This window comes from Manis javanica, chromosome 14 (assembly GCF_040802235.1).
Source record: "Manis javanica isolate MJ-LG chromosome 14, MJ_LKY, whole genome shotgun sequence".
Classification (NCBI taxonomy): domain Eukaryota; kingdom Metazoa; phylum Chordata; class Mammalia; order Pholidota; family Manidae; genus Manis; species Manis javanica.
This window is the reverse complement of record NC_133169.1, coordinates 66,406,325-66,423,824: the sequence shown is the minus strand read 5'-3', so window position 1 is coordinate 66,423,824 and position 17,500 is coordinate 66,406,325. Positions and strand designations below refer to the sequence as shown.

At 34.9% G+C, this 17,500-nt stretch overlaps 1 pseudogene; it reads left to right on the top strand.

Annotated features, from left to right (window-relative positions):
* The first annotated feature begins 3,304 nt into the window (after positions 1-3,304).
* Positions 3,305-17,500, top strand: part of LOC118969331 (olfactory receptor 2T8-like) — a 50,729-nt pseudogene continuing 36,533 nt past the window's right edge.

The window sequence follows — 17,500 nt, the reverse complement described above, 5'->3', positions numbered from 1 at the left end:
TTTTAGGTTGTTTCTATAGCTTAGCTTTTGTGAATAATGAAGCAATGCACATGGGTGTGCAGATCCTCTTTGATATACTGATTTCCATTCTTTCAGGTACATCCCAGCAGAGGTATCGCTGGATCAAGTGGAGTTTATGTTTTAAGTTTCTGAGTCACCACCATACTGTATTCCATAGACTGCTCCATTTCACATTTGCATCAACAGTGTCTGAGGGATACCTTTTCCCTTATCTTGTTAATATTTGTTATCTGTCTGACAACAGCCATGGTGAGATATGTGAGGTGATATCTGGTTATGGTTTCGATTTCTAGTTCTCTGTCCATTAGTGATGTTGAGGCACCTTTTGAATACCTGTTGACCACTTGCATATCTACTTTGGAAAAATTATACTCAGGTCCTTTCTTCATTTTCTAATTAGATTATTTGCTCTTGTGATACTGAGTTGTGTATGTTCTTTTAACACATTTTTGGATATTAAGTCCTTATATGGGGTGGGCAAATATTTCATCCCTTTCCATAGACTGACTTTCGAACCCCAGATAATCCATAGTTCTGCTGTTTACTCCATATAGATTCACAGATAAAAGCCTCTATTTGTCTATCCTACAATTTGAAGAACTGAAATGTATGTAAGCTCACACAGTGATCAGGTAAAAACTATAGTAATAACTTGTCAATTCAGTCCAGTGAATGATTTGGCTGTTACTATTTTAGTTTTTACAGCATAGATTTATTAATCATCTCCGCATCCTAAAGAAAAAGAGTTCAGTTTTAATGTTAGGGCAACAAGTATCAGGAAAATATAGAAGGAAAATTATAGACACTATTCTAAATTTTCTGTGCTAACTCTATAATGGGAAGGGTGTATCTTTGTGCCTTCTATTAGCATTGTCAAAGAGATGATTCTGAGACTGAACACAAAGATCTGGAATTTTTAGAAATATTCTAAGCAAAAGTCTGGGAACAGAGGGAAAAAAAAGATTTCTGAAGCCATAGTGAAAAAAGAAAGATAAATATTTAGGTTTTAGATTAGTAAATCTTCCTGTTCCTGCACTAGTCAATGTTGAACTTCCATTCTTCCACTTAGTGCCACTATTCTTTACTTGCAAGATCAGCTAATTCTTCATTTTTATTACAACCACACTTTTTATGCATTGGCAATTTAGTTAGGAATTATCTCTTAATATCTTACTTGTGTAGGTTTTCAGATACTTAAATCAGTGGAAAACTGACTCATTCACATAGCGTGAAAGTAGAGTTAGGAATATTAATGTAGTAACAATCAACCCAAATGTCCATAGATGGATGGAATTAATAACGAAATCAGTACACATACAGAGGAATATATTATTCACCTTAGGAAGGAATGAAAGTTTGACACATTTGCAGCGTTGATGAGTGTTGAGGATGTTATGTTAAATGAAATAAGCCAGTCACAAAAGGGCAAATTTTGTATAATTCCACTTATCTGATGATCCCATAATAGTCAAATTTAAAGAGACAGAATAGTAGTAATATCCCTGCTAGTTCCTGGGGGGAGGGGGGATAGAGTGTCACTGTTTATTGGGCACATATTTTCAGTTTGAGAATATGCATAGAGTCCTGGCAATGGATATTGCTGACAGTTGTGGAAAAACATGCAAGTATGCATGTCACTGTACTACAGAATACTTAAAAATGGATACAGTAGTAGCAAAAATTATTTTAAGAAAATGACCCAACACCCTACAATGACTAAACTACAGATTTTTTAATACTTACTTGCCTTATCTTTTATTGTTGTTTTTAAAAAACTAAATAGTAAGTGGCATTCAGACTCCTCACCTCTTAAAAAATGTTCTTCCTCTTTCTCAAGTGCTCTCTTACTTCACACACACACACACACACACACACACACACACACACACACATGCACACACAAAGGCATCATTTACTTTTTATGCATTGACTTTTAAACAAATTTAAAGTTTTGTCAACATTCAAAAAGGAGAGATCAGAATAATGGAAAAAAAGTTTTCCAATCAAAGAAATGAGTCAGGATGATTAGTTACTAGGTGTTCAGAGTGCAAGTTCCAAATATAGGACTTTGCAGATAGAAAAGTTTTGGAAAATGCAAAGAGGAAGTGCGCTCTGTGACGTCTACCTCTGAGTCAACCAACTAAAACCCTCCAGCAGAATGCCGCCCGAACAACCACGATGCTCCCGCAGTGGGGCTGGGGACTGAGTGAGGCCTGGCACTGCCTTTTCTGCCTTCATTGGCCTTCCAGTACGGGAGGGCTGTGTGCAGTGGGGAGAAGGAATGACCACGGAGGATGGGGACTCCTGCCGCCATTTCACTTCACTGAACGACATAAGATCCTTGAGACTGAATTACCATCCCCATCTCTGGTCATATTTATTTAAAAAGAATAAATAGTTTCAGTACCAGCAGATAAGAAATGAAATTGCCCTTAACTATGTATGTTCTCTTGGCACCGAGGAGGAATGTAATTTATCTCTGTTGGGTGAGAAACAAATGACTTTTTATTTTTTCTTCTTTATCAGAAGATACTATATTTCTGTGAATTTGAGGGGAAACAGTGTCATTACATGAGTGCCTTTATACAGTAAATGAGAGCGCATTAAGCAGTACAGTCTTGCTTTGGGGGAAAGCATTCAAAGAAGGTCATTCTTTTCAGTGTATGATGTGATACATTCAAGCTAAAGGCACTGTCAATTCCAAGTAGTTATGTTTCCATCAGCAGACTCAGTCCTGTCAGTTTCTAGACCAGAGGAAATAAGTTGTCTTGTATGGAAAGGAAAGAATGCCTTCAAAGATTACTCAACATCAGGAGAAATTATCTGATTTTGGTAAGTTTCAATAAGTTTTGAAATGTTACACAGGTATATCTACACTATCAAGTACTTAACTTTTACACAGTTAAATCCATCGATTTAATTCAGCTTCCAAGAATATTACTGTGTATGATACAAGGCTAGAACAAATATGTTATAAATTATGTAATTAATATCTTGTCCATTTTTGTTGCTCTCATAGAGCATAAAGATACACTTACGAAGAATTCTCATTCATTGTGTCAGTCAAACAAACTAAACTGAGAAGTACTTAAAATTAAAACCTTGAAAACAGGAAAATATTGAAATTGATTTTATGCCCTAGTTAAAAGATTTTGCAAATGGCAGATCAAGTATTTGAAATAAGTTTTGTTATTTTCAGTTTTCATGAAAAATATAATTGAAATGGAGCACTGTGACTGATGAAAACTTATTTCGCTGTTTTTGTGTCAATCCTGTTGAAATCATGGGAAGTGGGAACACCACCTCAGAGTTCATTCTCCTAGGACTCTTCAATCACTCAGGAGCCCACCCATTCTATTTGTGATGGCTCCGACAGTTGCCTTCACCTCCCTCATGGGCAACGCCCTCATGATCCTGCTGGTTCACCAGGACCCTTGACTGCACACGCCCATGTACTTCCTGCTGAGCCAGCTCTCCCTCACGGACCGGGTGCTGGTCTGTACCACTGTGCCCAAGATAGTTGCTCACTACGTGACAGGGAGAAAGTCCATGTCTCCCACTGGCTGTGGGGTGCAGATCTTCTTCCTCACATTGGGAGGAGGTGGGTGCTTCCTCTTGGTGGCCATGTCCTATGACCGCTATATGGCTATTTGTCACCTCCTGAGACACCCCATCCTCATGAACTGACGACTATGCCTGCTAATGACCTGGGGGTCTTGGATACGGGAGCAGCTGATGGGCTTATGCAGGCTGCTGCCACCCTGGGCTTCCTGTTTTGCAGGGGCTCGTGAGATTGACCATTTCTTCGGTGACGTGCTAATTCTGGTGCGTTTGGCTTGTGCTGACGTGTACACCTGCTGTGTGTTAATGTTCCTGGTCCCACTTTCCCTCATCCAGATTTCCTATAGTCTCATCCTGGCTACTCTTCTCCGGATGCGTTCTACCGAAGCCCACAAAAGGCTTTTGCCACCTGCTTCTCACATTTGGCTGTGGTGGGACTGTTCTATGGAGCAGGCAATTTTACTTATATGAGATCCAAATCCCATAGGTCAGCTAACCATGACAAGGTTGTGTCAGCATTTTATACTATCTTAACCCCTGTGCTGTACCCCCTCACCTACAGTCTGAGGAACAATGAGGTCAAGGGAGCCCTGACAAGGTTTATGGGCCATTGTCCTGCCTTAAATAAGATTCCTAGAGAGAAGTTATATATGCATTATATTTATAACGGTTATTTCTCTTTTTCTTTGAAATGCATATGGACCTCCATATATTGGAATTGTCTATTACATTGTCATCAAGAATAAATTATGGATGTTAAAAGTCCGTTGATCACAAATCCTTATTACAGTGTTTCCACACCACAACTCACAAATTTGTTCAATGAATTAACTTGGCTGCTTTTGCCTAGCTGGCTGTCTTATGCTCTTACTGAATGGTTCTACTGGAGCTATGCATTTGGTATATGTTTAAATTATTGACAAAAATTTGTTTATAAAAGAAATTCATCAAGGCATTTGTTGCCAAATATTAGGTATTTTATTGTGCCACCGTTTTTATATCAGTGATTATCAAACTAATGTTCCTTTCTACCTATAATAACTTCCTATTTGATATAGTCCATTCTTTATGAAATACTATAAACAAAGAAATCATATTATTATATATATAACAGCTATTATAGGGAGTTAACCTTCGGACTTCCTGAACTACAAATAAATTGGAAATTATTGGTGGGTGTAACTTCCATCCATGGAAGAGAAAGCATGGACTAGAATCATCTTCTCCCTATTATTTACATGAAACATCTTTTTCCATCCCTTCACTTTTAATTTGTGCACGTCTTTGGGTCTGAAATGAATCTCCTGTAGGCAGCTTATGTATTTGTCTTGTTTCTTTATCTATTCTGCCATTCATATCTTTTGATTGTTGCATTCAGTCCATTTACATTTAATGTAATTTTTGGTAGGTATATATTGTCACCAGTTTATCTACTGTTTTCTGTTTGTTTTGTGGTTCCTCTCGTTCCTTTCTTCCTCCCTTGTTGATGGTTTTCTTTAGTGTTGTGTGGTTGGATTTCCCTTTTTTACTTTTTTGTGTGTCTGTTACAGGCTTTAGGTTTGTGGCTATCATAAGATTCAAGGACAGCTTCTGAAATACATAACAGCCTATATTAAGTGGATGATTGCTTTATTTCAAACACAATCTAAAAGTGCTTTTCTATTCATTTTCTTCCTCCACACTCTATGTATTAGATGCCATAATCTGCATTTTTTTTTGTGTATCCTTTGGGCCATCTTATGTAGTTAACTTTAATACCTTTGTTTTGTTTTAATTTTTTGTGTGCTTGGTAATTAATTGATCTACTACCTTTAATGTGCATTTATTTTCACTGGTGAAAGCTCTTCAGCCTAAGGAACATTTCTTTCTATAGCAGTCCTTTTAATGTGTTCTGTAATTCCAGTTTAATGATTATAAATTCCTTAGCCCTTCATTTACCTGGGAAATGTTTAATCTCTGCTTCATATTTGAATGAAAATCTTGCTGTGTTGAGATTCTTGTCGGAGGTCCTTCTGCTTCCGTACATCAAATTATTCGTGCCCCTCCCTCTGGCCTATAAAGTCTCTGCTGAGAAGTCTGATGATAGTTTCTTGGGGTTTCCATTATAAGTAATCTTTGTTTTCTCTCTGGCTGCTTTCAATACTCTCTCCTTATCCTTAATCTTTGCCATTTTAATTATTGTATGTCTTGGTGGTTTCCTCCTGGGGTTCCTTTGTTAGAGGGTCTCTGGTCTTCCATGAACTGAGTGTCTATTTTCTTCCCCGAAGAAAACTTCCCCAGAAGTTTTCAACAGTTATTTCCTCAAAGAGTGTTTCTAACCCTTTGTCCCTATCTTGTCCTTCTAGTATCTCTATTGCACAAATATTGATTCATTTGGAGTTATCATACAACTCTCTTTTCATTCTTTCATTCCTAGAGATCCATTTTTCTCTCTGTTTCTCAGTTTCATGTGTCCTTGTTCAAGGAGATACATGATAATCCCACAACTAACATTATAATCAATGATAGAAAGGTCAAATAATTTCCTTCAAGATCAGGAACAAGGCATGTGTGCCCACTCCCTCCAGTTCTTTTCAGTATGGTACTGAAAATCTTTACTAAAGCAATTAGACAAATAAATAAAACATGTGAAATATATCCAAATTGAAAATGAAGAATTAAATTATCTTTGTTTGCAAATGACATGATCTTTTATATAGAAAATACCAAGAACGCCATAAAAAACTGTTATAAATAACAACATAAGTTTCTATGATATACAATCAACATACACATTCAGTTGTTTCTAAACTGAAAAATGAACTATATGAAAATAAATAAAACAATCCCATATATAATACCTTCAAAAACAATACAATATTCAGCAAGAAATTCAAATGAGATAAAAGATTTGTGCTCTGAATTATAAAACATTGATTAAAGAAATTGAATAAAATACAAATAAATGAAAATATATATCATATCTATGGATTAGAAAACTTAATATTGTCATAATGACAAAATTATCCAGAGCTGTTTGTAGATTAAATGCAGTATTTATCAAAATTGTAAAGGCATTTTTCACAGAAATACAAAATAACTTTTAAAGTCATATAGAAGCATAAAAATACCCTGGTAGAAAGAAGAACAAAATTGGAGGCTTCACAGTTTGTGATTTCAAACTACATTACAAAGATATTGTAATTAAAACAATATGGCATTGGCATGAAAGTAGACTCATAGACCAATGGAAGCAAATCAACATTCCAGATATAAGCTCATGCATATACATTGAACTAAGTAATATTTGACAAAGGAGTCATGTGACCTAGCAATCTGTTTTGAGAAGACAGCTTCATACCTATGTTAATTACAGTATTAGTCACAAAAGTCAAAACAAAACATACAGTCAACTTGTGTGCATTGAAAGATGAATTAATAAAGGTAATACAATATATACATACAAGGAGATCCTTTGATTTGCATCAAAATAGATGAACCTAAAGGACATTATTCTAAGTGAAATGAGTTAGATAGTAAAGATGAATACTGTATAGTCTCACTTATACGTGGAATCTAAGTAAGTCAAGTTCATAGAAACAGAGAGAATAGTGGTTGTCAGGAGGAGGGGTTTTGGAATATATAGAAGATGTTGATCAAAGGGATCAAACTTCCAATTTTAATAGGAATAATTTCTGGCCATTTAATGTACAGCAGGGTAACTAGAGGTACCAATATTGTGTTACACTGTTGAAAAGTGCTGAGACTGTAAATCTTAAATATATTACCACAGACTCACATGCGCATGAGGTAATTTTGTGAGGTGATGTATGTATGAATTAACATCATTGTGGTAATTATTTTGCAGTATGTAATATATCAAATCATCACATTGTGCACCTTAAACTCAATGTTGTACATCAATTATGTCTCAATAAAACTAGAAAAATATACTAAGTATATTAATACATTTATGTAAATCAACATTAATGTTTTGTACAATTCTTATATCTGCTTTGATATCTGTTCGCAACAGTCATTTATAATTGGTAACTTATAAAATAACAACGAGAAATTCACCATTAAAATTACACATCGGAAAATTTAAAGGATACAAATTATAAGTAGTTCCTCAAGGCTTTTATGTCTGTGTTATCAACTAACAGCCATGTTTAGGAGAAAATAGAAATAATGACAAAATAAAACTATTTGAGGATATTATGTTTGCTGATGCCAATATTCACTAACTGTTTAAGTGAGGTGATAGACAAGGCTGGGTGGTACTCACTTTAATCTGTTTTAGATATCTAGCACACAATACAGTACTTTTCAATTATATCTTTATTGTTTTGATGCATTATTTATCATTTTACTTCACACAGTTGCATACCTTAGAAAAGGAAAAATTTTCTACTTTTCCACAAAGTCTTGGAAATTCTGATCGAAATAACATGTGTCATCTGTATTGAAGAGGTTTTTAGCATAAAGGTTATACAATTTCATGTGAAAAGTAATAAGTAATAAGCTATAAAATGTGTACAGACTCCTGGATAAATAAGTTATGTCAAACAACATGGTAGACAAAAAGAAAGTAAGACAACTTTATTTTTTTAAACACAACAGTTCAGATGAAGGATATTTGTTTGATAAAGGAACCAATTAAATACAGCAGAGTTCAGACTGTCAGGTTATATTACCATAAGTTCGAACCTGAAATTTTACTTTAGAGAGTGTTAACAGAAACTCCTGGGAACTGTAACAATTTCCTAATCTCTGTGGTGAAAAAATGCTATCATTAGATAACTGTGAGTATTATCGAAAGAAGGGATAACTTAAAATCCTTATTCATCTCCAGAGAAAATGTCTCTGGGGTACACACCTAAGGTTGACTATCTGCATAGTATCCCTTTCTCCTGAGAAACTGAATAGATTGTACCTTGGAGGCCACCTAAGAGCACGTTCATGTTCTTCATGCTTCCTTGTTTACCTCTTTCAAACCCATATCCTTTGGTTAAATCATTATGACAAATCACGAATTCGTCATGCACGTGCTTTATCATTGCTGTTGGAGAAGAAACTGGTGGATCAATTAAGCCCACTTTGTTCATGAGATGAAACAGTAATGACAGCAGTGAAAAAAATACCCAAATAAAAACATTTACTTAGGTAAATTATTTCCAATATTTTACAAAAGCCCCTTTGCTGGCAGCCTATGATATATAGAATGTCTACATGGGCATCTTTTAGTTTTATAGATGTAGTAGTCCCTGCTCCAAAAGAAAGTTATTCTGAGAGATTTAGTATACAGATGTCCACCCAAATGATAAGCCTTAGAGGTATTGATGTTATTTAGTATCTGAAAACTATAGCTATGGGTTATAGTTCATATATTTAAATGACTTTTAGGGTGAAAACTCTTCTAACATCTCCATTTCCAAAGCTGTTTTAGAAATATTTAAAAGTATATGTCACTACACATTTCTGAATTTCTCTTCCTTATAATATAAGCTGGTCCTTGATTTTATGCTGATGAGACTATAAAATGTCCAAACCAAGAAAATTTAGTGAATGTAGAATTATGGTATGTAGTTTTCTTTTTTCATATTTTTCTAGTTTTTGTAGTTTGACCTCCTAAAATGAGTTTAGAATTATTCCTTCCTCTTCCATTTTCATGGAATACTTTCAAAAGAGTATTAGCTCTTTAAAAGTTTGGTAGAATTCACCCATGAAGCTGTTTGTTTGTGGAATTTTGTTTATTGGGAATTTTTTGATTACCAATTCAATCTTGTTAGAAGTAACTGGTCTGTTCAGATTTTCAGTTTATTCCTGGGTAAGTCTTGAAAGATTGTATGTTTCTAGGAATTTATATAATTCTTTTAGTTTGTCAAATGTATTGGCATATCATTTCCCATGTGATTTTCTTCTAATTGTTTAACTTTTTCTGTGTCAGTGGTAATTTCTTTTTACATTTCCGATCTTTTCTTTATTTTTGTCTTCTCTTTCTCTTCCTTGATATCTCTGCCTAAGGGTTTGTCTATCATATATGTTGTAGAAATATTTATTACACACTTCTGAATTTCTGTGTTCTTTGTAGCATGAAATAAGTTGGTCTTTGATTTTATGCTGATGAGACTATAAATTTTCCAAAAAATAAAACTTCAGTCAATGTGATAAATTCAGTCTTCAAATAATATGTTGATATCATTAAACACAACTATGAAGTCAACACATACAAGATTGGTTCTAGTGTAACTTTTCCAGATGTTTATGTTATACACATGATCTGCTACAATAAATATTTTGTCTACACCAGGGGTGGAATGTGGTATTTGAGGAAGAACAACTCCATCCAAGCATTTGTTACTAAAGAGAACATGATTGTTTAGATAGTCAGAAATTATGATAATTTCCAAGAGCACAATTTTCAATTAATATTCTTTAAGAATTCTACATTTGGGAGTTTTATTTACCTCTAATGTACTAGAGTTAGGCTCTAGCTCCTTAATTTTTTCACCTATTCTGAATTCTTGGCTTTTCCTTTTTTAGAAGCCAGGTATGTTTCAATAGATGTGTAAAAATGGCTATATTTGGAGGAGCCCTGTGGACCAGTAATCTAAGATAAAGGAATATGCCCAGGGAGATATGAGAAAAACTGAGGTTCTGGTTACCTTTGTTTTCCAAAAGAGATTTTTTTGATAACATGATGCTTAAAAAGATCATACACCTCACTGTTTCTTGGAATTAATTTTAATTGAAAATTTAGCTTCAGACCAATTCAAGAGCATTATAAAAGGAAAACTCACATTGAACTTCAAGATGAGTTTAAACTTTCAACACGATAGACACCGATGACATAAATAACACAAAGGAAGGATGTAAAACTTAATACTCCCTCTATGCAATCATTGCCATAGTCTACTCCTGGAAATGTCATCTCCATTTCATTCAATTCAGCTATTATTCTCCAAACACGTTAGACTAGTTGTATATTCATTATATTTGTTCTATTTTTAATTCAAACAGATAAAGGTTTTTTTAAGTAAAGCAATTGTTTTCATTATTTTATATACCAGAAAACTTTTAATAACAAATTTTCATTTCACATCTACAGAGCTAATAAGCTTTGAATCCTTTTCTGTCCAGGTTCATTCACTTAGAATTACATACTTTTGATTCATGTATTTCAAATCATTTATTTGCTAATCAACAATTCTCTGATATGAGTTTAATCTCACAAATGGGGACAATGAAAAACTGTGAATTGCTTCAATTAATTCTTAAAAATCATTTATTCCTTATTTTTTGCAAGTGGGAATGCATAGGCTTTATGTTATGAAAATAGGGGAGCCACTCCCTATCTTGCCAGTTGCTATATTAGCCAAAGTTTCCTGAAATGTAATATTTTGTTTTGATAATTTTGCACTCATGTAATTACTCCATTATCTAAGTCTTAACTATTAAAAGATGTGATACAAGAGTAAACATGACATAGACTATTATTCAAGGGCCTTGCAAGTTAATTTAAAAATATATAAATTAAGGATCAATTGAATTGCTACAGCTTAATTGTTCTGACAAAGATTAAGGGCTCTGGGACACACACCCAAAATAAGCTGGAATGAGTCTTAGGGAGGTTGTAAAGTCAAAAGAAAGTGGAATATAGATTATGACTACTACTCTTGATAGTAAAAAACAAGAGTGTTTCAATAATTTTACATTTGGCATTTTCATGGTGAAATTACACCTCATGTGAATTGCAAAAGAAAAGTCAGAGAATATGTGTTGATATATTAGTTTCACTTACTTATAAGTATATGATAAATCACGGGAAAGACTTAACATCTTATGAATCTCAGTTTATTCATTGGTAAACAGATAATACGATTTCCAGGGTAATTGAATGAAAATGAATTAGAGAATGTATGACATAGCTTAGTTTGGGTGCGATAAAATGTTTTCGTTTTAATATAGAATTTAATTATTCTTGAACTAATTTGATGGCAATGAATCAATTGAACCAATATGATTATACCATACCCCAAATAAATTGTATTTATTATATTTTCATAGAAAAAATATCCAACATGGATTGATGGCCTGATTAAATCTGGTTTCTGAGCTTCATGCTTCTGTAAACCACAAGATCTACCTGCAGGTGATGGAAATTTGGAAGAGGCTACACCAGCCCAGTGCTGTGGAGTTCCTTCCCAAGGGGTTTTCTGATGACCCAGCTGAACAGCCGCTCCTGTTTTCCCTGCTCCTCTGCATTTATCTGACCACCATGGTGGGAAACCTGCTGATCATCCTAACAATCATCTCAACTGCTTGTTTTCACTACCCCATGTATTTCTTCCTTAGCAATTTGTCCTTGATTGATCTCTGTTTGTCTTTCACTACAGTTCTCAAAATTCTTGTAGACATCCAGACAGGAAATTCCACCATCTCTTTCAATAGCTGCATGATGCAAATGTACCTGTTTATCTGCTTTTCAGGGTTGGACACATTGCTTCTCCCAATCATGTCCTATGACCGTTTTGTGGCCGTCTGCCTCCCTCTGTCCTACTTATCCATCATGACTCCAAAATTTTGTGCCTATCTGCTGGCCAGCTCCTGGATCTTTGCAATTTTGAGTGCACAGATACACACCATCTTATTGGTGCAATTACCCTTCTGTAAGGATAACAGAATTCCTCAGTTCTTCTGTGATATTCCTCCATTGCTAAAGTTGTCCTGTTCAGATACCCACATCTATGAGTTATTTATTTTTATTGAGGGGGGGCTTGTAGTGGTGGTGAGCTTTACCTGTATTTTAGTTTCTTACATACTCATTGGTTGTACTATAGTCAAAATACCATCAACCACAGGGACGTTTAAAGCATTCTCTACGTGTTCTTCTCACATTTGTGTGGTCCTCTTGTTTTTTGGTACAATAATTGGTGTTTATTTATGTCCCTACACCTTCCACACAGCTGAAACAGACAGAGCAGCAGCTGCAATGTACACTGTGATCACTCCCTTGTTAAACCCTTTTATCTGTAGTCTAAGGAATAGTAATCTGACAGGAGTTCTTAGGAAAACCATCCAAAAGAAATTGTTTATATGATATATTTCAAGGTGTGTGGACTTTTCAGGTGAACATATAAATGAGTCAATAATTTTATTAAATGTTCCCATTTTCTTCTGCTTTTTGTGACTGTAAGGCTTACTTATAGTTTCTTCAGTAAATTATTTTATTTGTATATAACAATTTATGAATTATAATATCTTAACACATCTTTTGGCATACAGTTTTTAAAGTAGATAAACCCGAGTATCATAAATATTGTAGATGCTGTAGAAAAAAATTTCTAATTCCTAGGATTTCTACAAACCTGACTTATCCTAAAATATCCAATAAATCTCAAATATGGTTATTCTAAAATTTATTCTATTGGATATGATGAAATATTGTGTAACAACATTAGTCAAAAGGGAATAATTACACTTATTTGATATTAGTTCTGATTTTATTTATGTAGATTCTTTTGGACATTCTAAGTATAAAGTCAAATCATTGCAAATAGAAATATATATCAATTAATTTCCAATTTTCATTATCTTTTCAGTATATTTTAGGTGAATTGCATTGGTAATAAACTCTAATACATATAAAAAAAAAGCAGGTGTAGTGGGCATCCTGTTTCATTTACTTTCAATTTTACCATGTTTTTATTTCAACTTTTCTATTTTCAGTTTTATCATGTTTTTAAGATGCTGGAATATGTTTTTATATACATATATAAAATAATGTATATAATTACTTTATTTTACATATATAAATTTTATTTTCTAGTTATTTTGTATATATATTATTTCATATAATGTATCCATATATTATTTTCTATTTTCTCTCTCTCTCTATATATATATATATTAACCTAATTTCCATTTTCCTTTGCTTTGTGTGTGCATCTGTGTTGTGTATGTGTGTGTACTTGGGGTAAAGAAGACAGTGGTCAGCAAATAGGTGTTAAATATGTCATATTCCTTTCAATGTCTTAAAATTTGATCGTGTAACTTCTCTCATGATATATGGCTTTAATATGTGTGAGGATAAGGCACATCTTACTCCAAAATATGCTGATTGGGTTGTACTAAATGTTCTTGTTTCACATCTCTACACATACATGTGCAACAGGAATAAATTGTGCTTAATAGTACTGGCTGAATCCTAACAACATATGCCTAAAACTTGATTTTCATGGTATCATGCCCACTCTGCAACCCTCACTCCCCCACTGCAAAATACCTGTAATCTTGAGAAATAAAGTGTCCATCATAGTTATACTAACACTAAGGGTCTCATATTCGAGTCATGAGATTGCAAAGGGCTCAAGATTGATGAGTATGAAACAGATGATTCAGGATAGATAGTGGGTAAGTACTGTCTATCTATATTCCTCATAATATTCTATATAATAACAAAAAATGGAAACCCACGAAAGAGTTTTAAGCTGGTAGCAAAAAGGTCAAATATGAATGTTGCATCAAACAGATAAGTGTTACATACACCTATGCTCGCATGTGTTTTCTTCTAAAATATTTATAATTTATATTTCAAATTTAGAATTACAATGCAGCTGATATTATCTATGGTGTTAGTGATGTTTAAAGATACATTTTCACTATGGATGTTTAATTGATGAGACATCTTTTTTTCTGTTTATATATTTTAATTATAGTGGATATATTATATTTATTTCAATATACAACATAGTGATTCAACAGTTATATACATTATTAAATGTGTACCACATGCAGTTACTATCTGTCAGCATAGATACATATTAAAGAGATACTGACTACATTCTCTAGGCTGTACTTTCATCCTTGTAACTAATTTATATTATGATTGAGATTTTCTGCCTCTTTATTCCATTTACATATTTCAACTGCCCACTTCAACACCTCCTCATGGTAACCACCAGTTATACCTGTGCCTATGAGTCTACTGCTGTTTTATTCATTTTGTTTTGTTTGTAGATTCCACATATAAGTTTTCAGAAGGTTATGTGTGTGTGTGTGCAGCGTGTGTAAGTTTATTAACTCTTTCTGAAATGTACATGGAGTCCAAATGTTTAGAAAATCACAATTTTGGAAATAGGAAACCATATTGTCCAATTTTACAACCTGATTTTCAGAATGACTATATAGGTATGTTAATCAGAACTGTTATTAGCATAAATATAAACAAATTAATCAGATAGAACTTTAGAAATAGTTACATAGACTGACACTGAATTTTTTTCTAATGGGCTATGAAAATTTAATAAGGAAAAAGATTATAAAATGGTGTAGAAAACCGGTATAGGAAAAACATAGAATCTCATATTATTTCATGCCATACACAAATTCACCAGAAAAAGATGATAGACCTTAATATAAGATGTAAAACTACATTTTATAGAAGAAAACAGAGAAAACTGTCTTCAAAAAATTGGAATAATATAAGAAGTCTTAATAGACACATGCCAAAAATCATAAACCATGAAATATGAAAGATACAAATGGTAATAGAGATAAATCTCAATGAAATTTAAACTCTTACTATTTAGAAATCATTGCTAAGGCTATGGAAAATCAAGTAAAAAATTGGGATAAAAATGTACACACATATATAATAAAAATAAATATATGAGAATAAACTATCCAATTTAAAATGCCAGCATTTAAACACTTGACAAAAAATGTCATAAGGTTGGCCAGTGAACACATGAAAACATGCTCACTGTCATTAGTTGTAAGAAAAGCACAAACTGAGACATGAAATACAATACATACCCATCAGAATAGCTTAAATTAAAGAGGAACAATATTAAGTGTTGGTGTAGACATGGACAGTGGGGCACCTGTCACTCCTCATTGGAATGTAAAGTGTTCCAACAAATCTGGTCATTTTGGTAATAATTTCTTACTAAGTTTAATACTTAACACTATACATACAAATTATCATCTTAGCTATTTATTCAAGCATATCTTCATACAAGGTTTTCTATGTGCAAGGCTCATTTTGGTTTATCCCTAATTACTATCAATTGGAAACCATCTATACATTTAAAGGGAAGTGTGGCACCTTCACCCCTGGCAATGGCAGAGGAGTCATCAGGAGGGGAAGAGGGGTGGGGCGAGGGGCTGATCTGTTATCTGTTTGCGAGGTCACCACACAAGGCACCAAACTCTCCCATATTAAAGTTCTGCAGGTTGTAATTAAAAAAAAAAACACAACAACTGTGGGCCCTTCAGAGGGAGGAGCTGCCTCCTCCCCAGGTTGTGGAGCACTCTATGCTCCATCCCAATACCCAGGGTGAGGTGGTGGACATAAGAATCTGATATAGGCAGAAGCTGTATATATATATATATATATATATATAGGAATCTCTGCCTACATGGCTTTTACATCTCTGGGATATGCAAGTGTAAAACATTGTTATGTCAGGTACTGAGATGAGTAGACTGACTTCCCTGACAACACATCTTTTCCGCTGGAAGCAGTTGTAAAGTGCCCATCACACCTCAGGGCATCAGGTCCTTCTGGATTGACTGGCATAGCCATAAGGGCATCAGGGCACCTTGACCTAATCAGGGTGATTTACCATACTCACCCACTAACTGGAAAATGTATGCACAGCTACAGCAGGTGTTATGGGAGATGGGCATGAAAAATGTCATCTATAATATGGACACTCAGCACCCCAATGAAGACTTGTTCACTGTGGGAATGAGAAATACGGTGCTCCATATAGCTCTCCATCTCTCCTTGGGTCTCTGGTGACTATTCTTGCCCTCCACATAAAGCAACCCATAAATGAAGCTACTCATACTTTAGCAGATATGGGGGAGGTTGAAATAATAAGAAAATGGAAGGAAGTCCAGGCTACAACTGAAAGGAGAGGGGCAAAGGGCCCCGTGAATGTCTCGAGGACTCAGATGTGGGTTGATTTGATAAAGGCTGAGATAGTGAAAGAAAAACTTGATGGGCAACCCAATAAGATGATGTCATAACTGTGGGAACAACTAAGCCAGAGCAACAGTTCCACCCACTGAGGTCCAAGACGTGGAAGTGAGAGGCAAAGTCCCATGCTCAGCCTGTGTCCCTGCAGGACCTCCTGGGGGACAGTACCAAGGCTCTGCCTGGACCCTCACCACCACAGGATGATGATTGGGTATTGCCATACATGCCTTGAGTGTAATGGACTCATCAAGGCCCTATGAGCTAGATGTTCATGTAAATGAAGATGGTTATGGATGGGACCTTTAGTAGCAGCTTGAACTAATCTGCCAACCTATTGCATTCTGGACACAACTATGGAAAGGAGCATAAGTCCAGTACACTTTGACAATGAAGCAACAGGATGCTGGGTACCATACCTTTATGACCATGGAGCCCATCACCAGAACAGCTCTGACCTAGGTAAAAACCACCTATCCCATTGCAGGGTGGGTGCAAGACTGGACCCAAAGGCCATGGAGTGGTGTGGCACAAATGCCTACACAAGTGAAATGGGACATATATTCACAATAGATTAACATGCTTTCCAATAGCCCCTTAAGTGGAGAATTCCAGTGATTATTGTGGCCAGTGATATTTACCAGTGGAAAAGCAGGAAGAACTTGCTTTTCACCCATTGGTAGCCAAGAGTGCTTATCAGGAGGGAAAAGCCCTTTTATCTGAAGATGCTTAGTATACAGACATCTCCAGTTGCGGGCAGTTGCGAAAGTGCAGGGCCATGGCTTTTCATCCTAAGACTGAGACAATAAGGATGGAGGATGGAGAGGGGAAGAGGAGTCAATGGGTTGAGTTTCAGGAAGTATGGATCATGATCACCCATTAGCCTTCCCCTATGGTTGTCTGCACTGACTGGTAGGACATCTATTGGGGCTTGACCCTGTGGCTACCATG